This window comes from Crinia signifera, chromosome 4, assembly GCF_055691185.1.
Source record: "Crinia signifera chromosome 4, ASM5569118v1, whole genome shotgun sequence".
Classification (NCBI taxonomy): domain Eukaryota; kingdom Metazoa; phylum Chordata; class Amphibia; order Anura; family Myobatrachidae; genus Crinia; species Crinia signifera.
This window is the reverse complement of record NC_139220.1, coordinates 172,264,237-172,274,541: the sequence shown is the minus strand read 5'-3', so window position 1 is coordinate 172,274,541 and position 10,305 is coordinate 172,264,237.

Here is a 10,305-nt window from a genome sequence, read left to right as displayed (position 1 = left end):
TTGTCAGATTAAAAGTATCATAAAACATGCTTATCTTGCTATAAGCATTTGAAGCACTGTATGGGACGGCATCTAGGAATGAGAAGTCTAGCTGAACACTCCCCTTTCATTTCTGGGAATTGGAAATGTTCTAAGAAATGAAAGAAATAGAAAAATATTAATTGAAGCGAAAGCAAAAGAGTTTGACAGGTCAGCTGCTGCCCCACAGCCTTCTAGCCTACACATGTAAACACAATCAAGTTAATTATGTATCTTATTTTCAATAGGAAGATTTTAGCATTTGTTCACTGATACAATATGGTACTTATAATATTATCTGATATGGATTCAGTGGCATCCTAGGACACCTGGACCCTCCCCAATTGTAAAACCCTCCCGAGTTGTAGAAATAATAATCTCACAAAATGATAGAACAAAATAGGCCAAACAGGTTTAATATAGAAAAGAAAGAAGGGATGCTAAAATGGGAAAAAATTAAAGAGAATAGGGGCATATTTATTAATCTGGTAAAGTGATAAAGTGGAAGGAGATAACGCACGGGCCAATCAACTCGTAAATGTAATTTTTCAAACACAGCTGATTGGCTGGAGCGTTATAACCTTCCACTTTATCACCACTTTATTACTTTACCAGGCTTAATACATCTGCCCCATAGAAACTCAGGGCTCCTCCGCTTGTTAAAAGATTTGGAGGAGTTGTAAATGAAATAAAGCACAAATTCCAGCTGACCCTGGTTAAGAAGCAACACTCCGTCCAGTAACATCGCTAAGCCGGGAAGCTGCCTCTGACCCTCGCCAGCAGCAGCAGCACAGAGCAGGGAACTAGCACCACCGACCCATCGCCTCTCTGGCAGCAGCACAGAGCTAGGCCCTGACCCCTGCTGGCAATAGCACACCGAGCAGCAGGCAAACCAGGTCTGAGCCAAGCCAGAAAGCTGCTTTTGCCCCTGCCATCAGCAGCGCCAATGAGGGAAGCTACTACCATTTTCCCCATTTCTGGTTGGTGGAAGACACTTAGTGGTTGTGGTGTTAAATTCCTCCCTAACATTACAATTGGTGCGTGCCCCAGATTCGGCTCCCTAAACTGCCCCTCTTGGTACACCTGCTGACATACCTATGTGGCCATTGCTGCAAACTCTTCCATTGTGCCAGAAATTAAGATACTGATTCTAACTGGAGCATCTGTAAGAAGGTTGTAGGAAAACTCTAGTTTCTTTACAAAGCAAAAAAAATACATTAATGTGTGTCTGTGTTATAAAGAACATCAGAGCTTTACCTGATGCAGTGCGTCTATGGGGCTCTACCTTGCGCAGTCCATCTAAGAGGCTCTACCTGGCACAGTGCATCCATGGCGCTCTACCTGGCGCAGTGCATCTATGGGCTCTACCTGGCGCAGTGCATCTATGGGCTCTACCTGGCACATGGGGCTCTACCTGGCACAGTGTATACATGGGGCACTTCCTGGCAAAGTTTGTGCAAGTGGCTCTACTATGTAGTGTAATATGAATAATGGACACTTACATACTTGTGGTATGACTACGGCTAAATGCCTGAGCATTCTGTCCTGTTATTCTGGAGTGCCCAAGAGGCAGAATAACCTGAAAAAGGGAGACAATTTTAGATCAGGGGTGTCACTTACCCCTATTGCACCAGCTGGCCTGTCAAACTCTTTTGCTTTTGCTTCAATTAATATTTTTCTATTTCTTTCATTTCTTAGAACATTTCCAATTCCCAGAAATGAAAGGGAAGTGTTCAGCTAGACTTCTCATTCCTAGATGCCGTCCCATACAGTGCTTCAAATGCTTATAGCAAGATAAGCATGTTTTATGATACTTTTAATCTGACAAACACTGTGGCAAAAACAGCTCATTTATCATAAAGGAAAGTGCAAGGTGCCTTCATTGAAATCCCTGTGTGTGTTTGCGTGTGAATCAGAATGACTACAGACATAGATAAAGAAAAGCAGGTTTATTTTACATATAGGACTTTGTTCAGCTTCAGTTGTAGTTTTGCAATTGCTGGTGGCAGCTTGCAGTGGGGAGCCCAGCATGGGGCAAGGCCTGTGCTGGACTAAGTTTTCATTATAGTCAACATTACAATTATGTTAATTAAATTCTAGTAAGCTTTCAGTAATATTTATTTTATTTATTACCATATATATATATATATATATATATATATATATATATGGATTCAGTACTGAATCCCGGCGGTCGGGATCCCGGCGTTCAGAATCCCGACGCCGGAATCCCGACAGCCGAAATGCCGACAAGGGGGGGACGTGGATCGCCCCCCCTTGCGGGCTCGCTGCGCTCGCCACGCAGCGGGCCCGGTGCCTCGCTACGCTCGGCACACAAATTTATTCTCTCTCCAGGGGTGTCGTGGACACCCCTGGAGGGAGAATGTGTCGGGATTTCGGCAGTCAGGGTTCCGGCGTCGGGATCCCGAACGCCGGGATTTTAACTGCATCCCATACATATATATATATATATATATATACACATATGGAGCAGGAGTCACTCACCAGTCTTGCAGTAAACAAATTGTTTTTAATCAGGCAGCATGACAGATATTTGTGCGGTCGACGTTTCGGTCCACCTCTAGGACCTTTGTCTCTCTCTATATATAGAGAGAGAGAGAGAGAGAGAGAGAGAGATTGTAAGCTTGCAGCAGGGCTCTCCTACCTTCAAGTCTGTCTTTTGTTACCCAGTTTGTTTTATCACTGTCTACTATTGTAAAGCGCAACGGAATCTGCTGCGCTATATAAGAAACTGTAAATAAATATATATATATATATATATATATATATATATATATATATATATATAGCGCACACATATTCCGCAGCACTTTACAGAGAGAATATTTGATCATTCACATAAGTCCCTGCCCCAGTGGAGCTTACAATCTATATTCCCTACCACATGTACACACACACACACACACACTGTACCAGTATATTTTTGGAAATAAAGCACAAATTCCAGCTGACCCTGGTTAAGAAGCAACACTCCGCCCAGCAACATCGCTAAGCCGGGAAGCTGCCTCTGACCCTTGCCAGCAGCAGCAGCACAGAGCAGGGAACTAGCACCACCGACCCATCCCCTCTCTGGCAGCAGCACAGAGCCAGGCCCTGACCCCTGCTGGCAATAGCACACCGAGCAGCAGGGAAACCAGGTCTGAGCCAAGCCAGAAAGCTGCCTTTGCCCCTGCCATCAGCAGCGCCAATGAGGGAAGCTACTACCATTTTCCTCATTTCTGGTTGGTGGAAGACACTTAGTGGTTGTGGTGTTAAATTCCTCCCTAACATTACAATTGGTGCGTGCCCCAGATTCGGCTCCCTAAACTGCCCCTCTTGGTACACCTGCTGACATACCTATGTGGCCATTGCTGCAAACTCTTCCATTGTGCCAGAAATTAAGATACTGATTCTAACTGGAGCATCTGTAAGAAGGTTGTAGGAAAACCCTAGTTTCTTTACAAAGCAAAAAAAAAATACATTAATGTGTGTCTGTGTTATAAAGAACATCAGAGCTCTACCTGATGCAGCGTGTCTATGGGGCTCTACCTGATGCAGTGCGTCTATGGGGCTCTACCTTGCGCAGTGCATCTAAGAGGCTCTACCTGGCACTCTACCTGGCGCAGTGCATCTATGGGCTCTACCTGGCACATGGGGCTCTACCTGGCACAGTGTATACATGGGGCACTTCCTGGCAAAGTTTGTGCAAGTGGCTCGACTATGTAGTGTAATATGAATAATGGACACTTACATACTTGTGGTATGACTACGGCTAAATGCCTGAGCATTCTGTCCTGTTATTCTGGAGTGCCCAAGAGGCAGAATAACCTGGAAAAGGGAGACAAGTTTAGATCAGGGGTGTCACTTACCCCTATTGCACCAGCTGGGACCTTAAAGAATCTATGCATGTTTATGATACAAGCCACCTCTGGCTAGTCTTTGTACCTGCAGCCTGACTCCTGTATGTATGGTCTGTGTAGTCTCACCCATCTCATAATTAGGCCATTATCTTGCATCTGGCTGCCTAGCTGCAGTGAATTTGTGTATCAGGAAGCTTGTCCATTCTTGGTTGACCTGATTGGGTATTGCTTCCTATATTACCCAGCCTGCCCTAGATTCATTGCTGATTATAATCAATCCAAGACTGTGGCTACCCTGAACAACACTAAATAATCCTGGCAAACTGATCCTGTCTAGCATGCATATCCTGACCAAGCCTGTGTTATTCTGAACAGATCCTGTGAAACCTGGCTTGATTCTGTTTCCCAAAGCTTGCTGTAACCCTTCAGGCCCTGGTGTTTGCAGTTACCACCTGGTTCATATCCTGCTATTGTATCCTGTGCCTGTGCTGTTGTCCCATTTTCAGCTTCAGTCTTTGGATTTCTTTAAGCTAAGTACTTGGGAGCTTTTTTTGTTAGTCCTCAAGTTATCAGTAGCATTTATATTCTGCATTTATAAACACCCTGTGCATTGTTGCATTTAAACCCTGCATTTATATTCTGCATTGAAAACACTCTGTGCTTTATTGCATTTAAAATCTACAGACTAGCATTTTCTGCTGTTTATTTTTATTAGTTCATCTGTATTAGTTTTGCCTGTGTTATATTCGGGTTTTGTTCTTTTCTCCTGCTCCGTAAGATTCCTCTTCCCTGGTGTTCCACCGTACCTTGCCCAGTCCCCAATAGCACATTGTCCCCTAGTAAATCCTGGCAGCACCCCAATACCTGGTGGACCTCATCCACCAGGGAAAAGTGTCTGTTAGCTGGCAGGAAGCTAGAGAACTCATAACAGTTCTGTAGGCATGTACCATTTCATGGGAGGGATGTGGCTTCACATCCCAAACCCCCATTTTTGTCGCTACGGGAATCCTGAAGATGCAGGTGTGGTATATTTGCCCGACAGTCGGGATTCCGACAGTCATTAGTCAGACGTCGAAATCCCGACTGCACAGCGTGGGCAGAACCGGCCCTAGCCTAAATGATGCCCTAGGCAAGATTTTGGCTGGTGCCCCCTAGCACCGCCACTAGTTTCGCCTCTGACCCTGCTCCCCTTTCCCAGTACCATCAACCCTCATCATAGCAGTCATCATTTTGGTGCCCCTACCCGCAATATTTGAAATAGAAACAGTGCACACATTCGGTGCGCAGCCCAAACAGGGGTGTGTGCTTGTTGGGAATGGCCACACAATAGTACCCCCAATTCAAATTATGCCACACAGTAGTGCAACTTTATTCACTTTATATCATGCAATGGTGTCCCTTATTCACGTTACATCACACAGTAGAACCACTTTACCTTATGTACATTACTCCTCACATTATTCACATTATACCCTTAGAAAAAAATCCTGAGAAAATATTGTATTTTAAGCACCTCCGTGGCCACACTGCAACCCAGCACAAAGCAGTGTGCGCTGGGCAGAGGAGAAGAGCTGCAGCTGCTGCTGTCACTTAAGGGAAGGGGGCCCGGGGCCCCCACTGGGCCCTTCCATCAGACTTTGGCCTTTTGCCCCTTACACAATATGCCAACCTCTATTAATGCCCTTCATACACATAATGACTCACATAATGCCCCTTACACATACTGTATGTCACACATTATTAATGCATTTATACATGACACACATAATGCCCCTTACACACATTTTGCACATTATTAATGCCCTTCATACACATAATGACACACATAATGCCCCTTACACATATGTTGCACATTATTAATGCCCTTATACACATGACACACATAATGCATGTTACACATATGTCGCACATTATTAATGTATTTACACATGACACACATAATGCCCCTTACACATATGTTGCACATTATTAATGCCCTTATACACATGACACACATAATGCCTGTTACACATGTCACACATTATTAATGCATTTATACATGACACACATAATGCCCCTTACACATATGCCGAACACTATTGCACAACCGTCCCACCCGCAGACAGCACTCGCACAGCCGCTAACACTGTGACCTCTGCCTTTGCTTGGATACAGATGTTTCCTCATACATCTTGCCTGAATAGGCCATGCAGCTCCTGGCCAGTTCTGCTAACGTTGGGTGCCTTTTTTGCTGAAAATTCATCTTATTTGCATTGTTATGACCAGCACACACAAGGAGTTTCCAATGATTAAAATAATATGCGGCATGCCTATATTCTGTGAGCGACTGTGGCTGTACCTGCATACGGAATTCTAGGTTACAGGGATTTCCATGAATACACTCTTTCATATGCAGATACAGCTTCACTTGCACGCAGAATATAGGCATGCTGCATATCATTTTAATCAGCAGAAGCTGCTGATGCCCCCAGGCATTCCAAATGCCCTTGGCAATTGCCTAGTTTGCCTATGCCTAAGGCCGGCTCTGAGTGTGGGGAGCGCAATGAAGCCCCTTGCTGGCACAGTGGCGAGCTGAGCTCGCCACCTATTTTATTCTCCCTCTTTGGGGGGCGTGGACCCCCACGAGGGAGCAGTCGGGATTCCGAAGTCGGAGGAATGACTGTCGGAATCCCGATGGTCGGGGAGCCGTCCGGCACCCGAGGATGCTGACAGCCCCTAATCAGTGTGTTGTCAGTAGTGTCTACACAATGACAGGAGCCAGATGCTTCATTTAATGTTACATTTATGCACCCGGCTGATGTCACTGCGTATGAGTCAGCAGGTGACACCCAGTGTGGCCAGCTCTCCCATGGGGGGTTATTCTAGTTCACTTTTTCTGAAAAATTCCTTCTTAGATGGACAAAACCATGTGCACTGCAGGTGGGGCAGATGTTACTTGTGCAGAGAGAATTAGATTTGGGTGGGGTTTTACTTCAAAGTGAGATCTAAATTTCAGTGTAAAAATAAAGCAGCCAGTATTTACCCTGCACAGAAACAAAATAACTCACCCAAATCTAACTCTCTCTGCACATGTTACATCTGCCCCCCTGCAGTGCACAAGGTTTTGTCCAGCTAAGAAGGAATTTGTCTCTAAGAGTGAACTAGAATAAGGCCCATAGTGACACCACTAATTCAGATTTAGATCCCCAATCTGAGGTGCTTTATAGGTGTGTCTGAATAGACAACTTGAGCTTATCCTAGAAGAGATTTTCTTATATTAGTGCAGGCAATCTCAAAATCTCAATTGGGCCAAATAATAAATCTAAGATTGTGTGGGCTGCAAGCAGTGGCAGATTGTCCATTGAAATCACCAGACTTGGCTGTTAAATACTTCTGATCTATTAGATCAAATTGCTAACCTAATTTTACTGAACTGTGACACAAGTGTTAATGTATGATTATTCTAATATTAAGTTATAATAATTATTCCAGATGTATCTGCGCTCCTTTTAAATATTATAGGAGCAAGTAACTCCCCCTCGGCAACAAACATGTAACGCCCTCTGGGCAACAAGCATGTAACTCCCCCTGGACAAGGAGCATGTAACTACCATTGTACAATGAGCTTGTAACTCACCCTGGCAATGAGTATGAAACCCATGGTAAGGAACTTGTAACCTCCTGACAACAAGCACTTAACCCAACCCACCCTCCACCCCATGGCAACAAGCATGAAACCACTGGCAAGGCGCATATAACCCACAGGCAACTATATGTAACCCCTGGCAATGAGCATGTTAGACCTGGCCTCAAGCAAGAAAACCCTGGCAACAAGCAGGTAACTCCTGGCAACAAGCATGTAGGTAAGCAGCAGTTATGTGGCATAATATGTAATAGCTATTACAGTGTGTAGTATAATATATAATAGGCATTAGGTTGTGTGGCATAATATGTAATAGGCATAATGGTATGTTGTATAATATGTAATAGGCATTATGGTTTGTGGCATAATATGTAATAGGCATTATGGTTTGTGGATTAATATGTAATAAGCATTAGGGTGTGTGGCATAATCTGTAATAGGCACTATGGTGAGTTGTACAATATGTAATAGGCATTACGGTGTGTGGCATAATATGTAATAGGCATTAGGGTGTGTGGCATAATATGTAATAGGCATTAGGGTGTGTGGTATTATATGTAATGGGCATTACTGTGTGTGGCATAATATATAATGGGCATTGACATGTGTAACAATGTGTAATGGGCAAATGGTTAGCATTACTGCCTCACAGCACTGAGTTCTTGAGTTCGATACCCACCATGGCTCTAACTGTGCGGAGTTTGTATATTCTCCCCGTACCTGCGTGAGTTTCCTCCGGGTACTCTGGTTTCCTCCCACAATCCAAAAATATACTGTAGGAAAATTAACTCCCAACAAATTAACCCTGGAATGTCTGTGTGTGCGTGTACATGTGGTAGGGGATATAGATTGTAAGCTCCACTGGGGAAGGGACTGATATGAATGTTCAACTATACTCTGTAAAGTGCTGCAGAATATCTATGCGCTATATAGGAAACTGTTAATAAATAAATAAAATTATGGTGTGCAAAATCCTAACGTAGTTTGTCTAAGAGGCTCTGCCGATGCACAGAGGGTATCGCAAGTAGAAATAGGCTGTGCAGCACAGCCCAGTTCTACTATATCGCAGGAGGGTCCAACCCAAACCCCCCCCCCCCCTGCATTGGCGTTCGTCACCCGCTGGCAAATGCTTTAGCCTTGCCTGCACTGATGTCTCTAGGTATAGTGATGTAGTTATTTGGCCTACTGTTGTGCTGGCTCCGCCCATTGTTGATTTAGGGCTGCCCACATGAGGCTACTTCCAAATAATTTTGACCAGGGTCACTTTTGGTCCCCAATCTGCCCCTGGATACAAGAAAAAGAAAATGTATTAAGCTCCATACACACAGGGCGATTTTGTCAAGCCTGCATGCTGAGCAACGTAGGCTAGGCAAATCGCCCTTGTGCTTCCTGGTGGTAAGATCACCCATACACACGTAGCAATGTGTGCATGGGTGATCTGTGCTAAGCAGTGTTCTCTGGTAACACTGGCAGTCTGACTAGATCTTGACTACATGGGACCAAGCATTGCTGTTGCTCGAGGGCATACACATGGGACGATCCGTGCTTAATTTCTATATGATCTAGTCAGATGGTTAGAAAACAGTCTTAAATCAACCCGTTTCTGTACAATTTTACAAGGTTTATTATTAAGAAGAAACAACAATGAAGTGTAATGCTTTCTTCCCGACACTTTTCTCTTTTGTTACCAACTCTCTTATTTTTGGAGAAATCTTATTAGACTTGATAACTTTTATAACTGAACCAAGATGAAAGTCTGGTTCATATAAATCAGTGCAGAGCAGAGATAAAATATTTAACACTTTTTTTGTTATAAAATTCATAATAACAGCGTTATCTGATTATATGGCTGAAATGATATTCACTACTTATTGTCACTACTGTATTAGTGGTATTACTACTATTTATTGCAAACTGAGAAGTCACCTGCAATCCCCCCTTGAGCCGCCTGGCAATATTGCATATATCACGTGCAACCCCAGCCAAGATTGCCTGGTCTGGAACAGATCACTTGTACAGCCGCTGCAACTCCCAGGCTCCAGTGCGATGCGCACAAGACCGCACCTTGCATTGGACCTGTTGTCAATCAACTGCAATTTGGATGCTTTTCATGCGATTGATTGCTGCAATCACATTAAAAGAGCCCAAACTACACGTGAATTGCCTAGTGCATGGACACCTTTACACAGAAACTGTACTGTTGGGCCACATTCCACTTGTATAAAGATAGTAATGCATGGCCAATAAAATATGAGTTTGGGTCACAAAAAAATGCAGAACATGGCATCCCGGGTCCAGAGCAAAATTTGGGGTCATGCTGATGCTTCAGTTAGGTTGTGAAAAAGGTCTGAATTACTTTGGTATCATCCCAACAAACCTTAATGACAAATACTTTGTCATGTTACGTAGACTTACAACTTTATTTCCGAGTTCTGGAGCTAGTATCACATATCAAATATTGTAAGGATATATTGACTGAAAATGATTTACCTGTCTAAGTTGCTATATGTATTCAGAACCCATTTATGTTAATGTAAATGTTTTAACATGTCTACAAATGGATGAATAGAATGCTATGTAATTAGATCTTTATGTACATTTCAGTGAAGAACATTTGAAAAGCTAAACTACTATACTGGGTTTTCAAGTTTTGCAACATACCTTTTATTACATCTGCATTTATGGGAAGAATTAATATTCTGGTGTGAACTGCATTAGCTCTTCCTCTACATTTGTAATTACATTATGTACTTTGTGTCATGAACCCCGGTTCCCGCACTGCTCGCATGCGCCCCTTACCGGCAC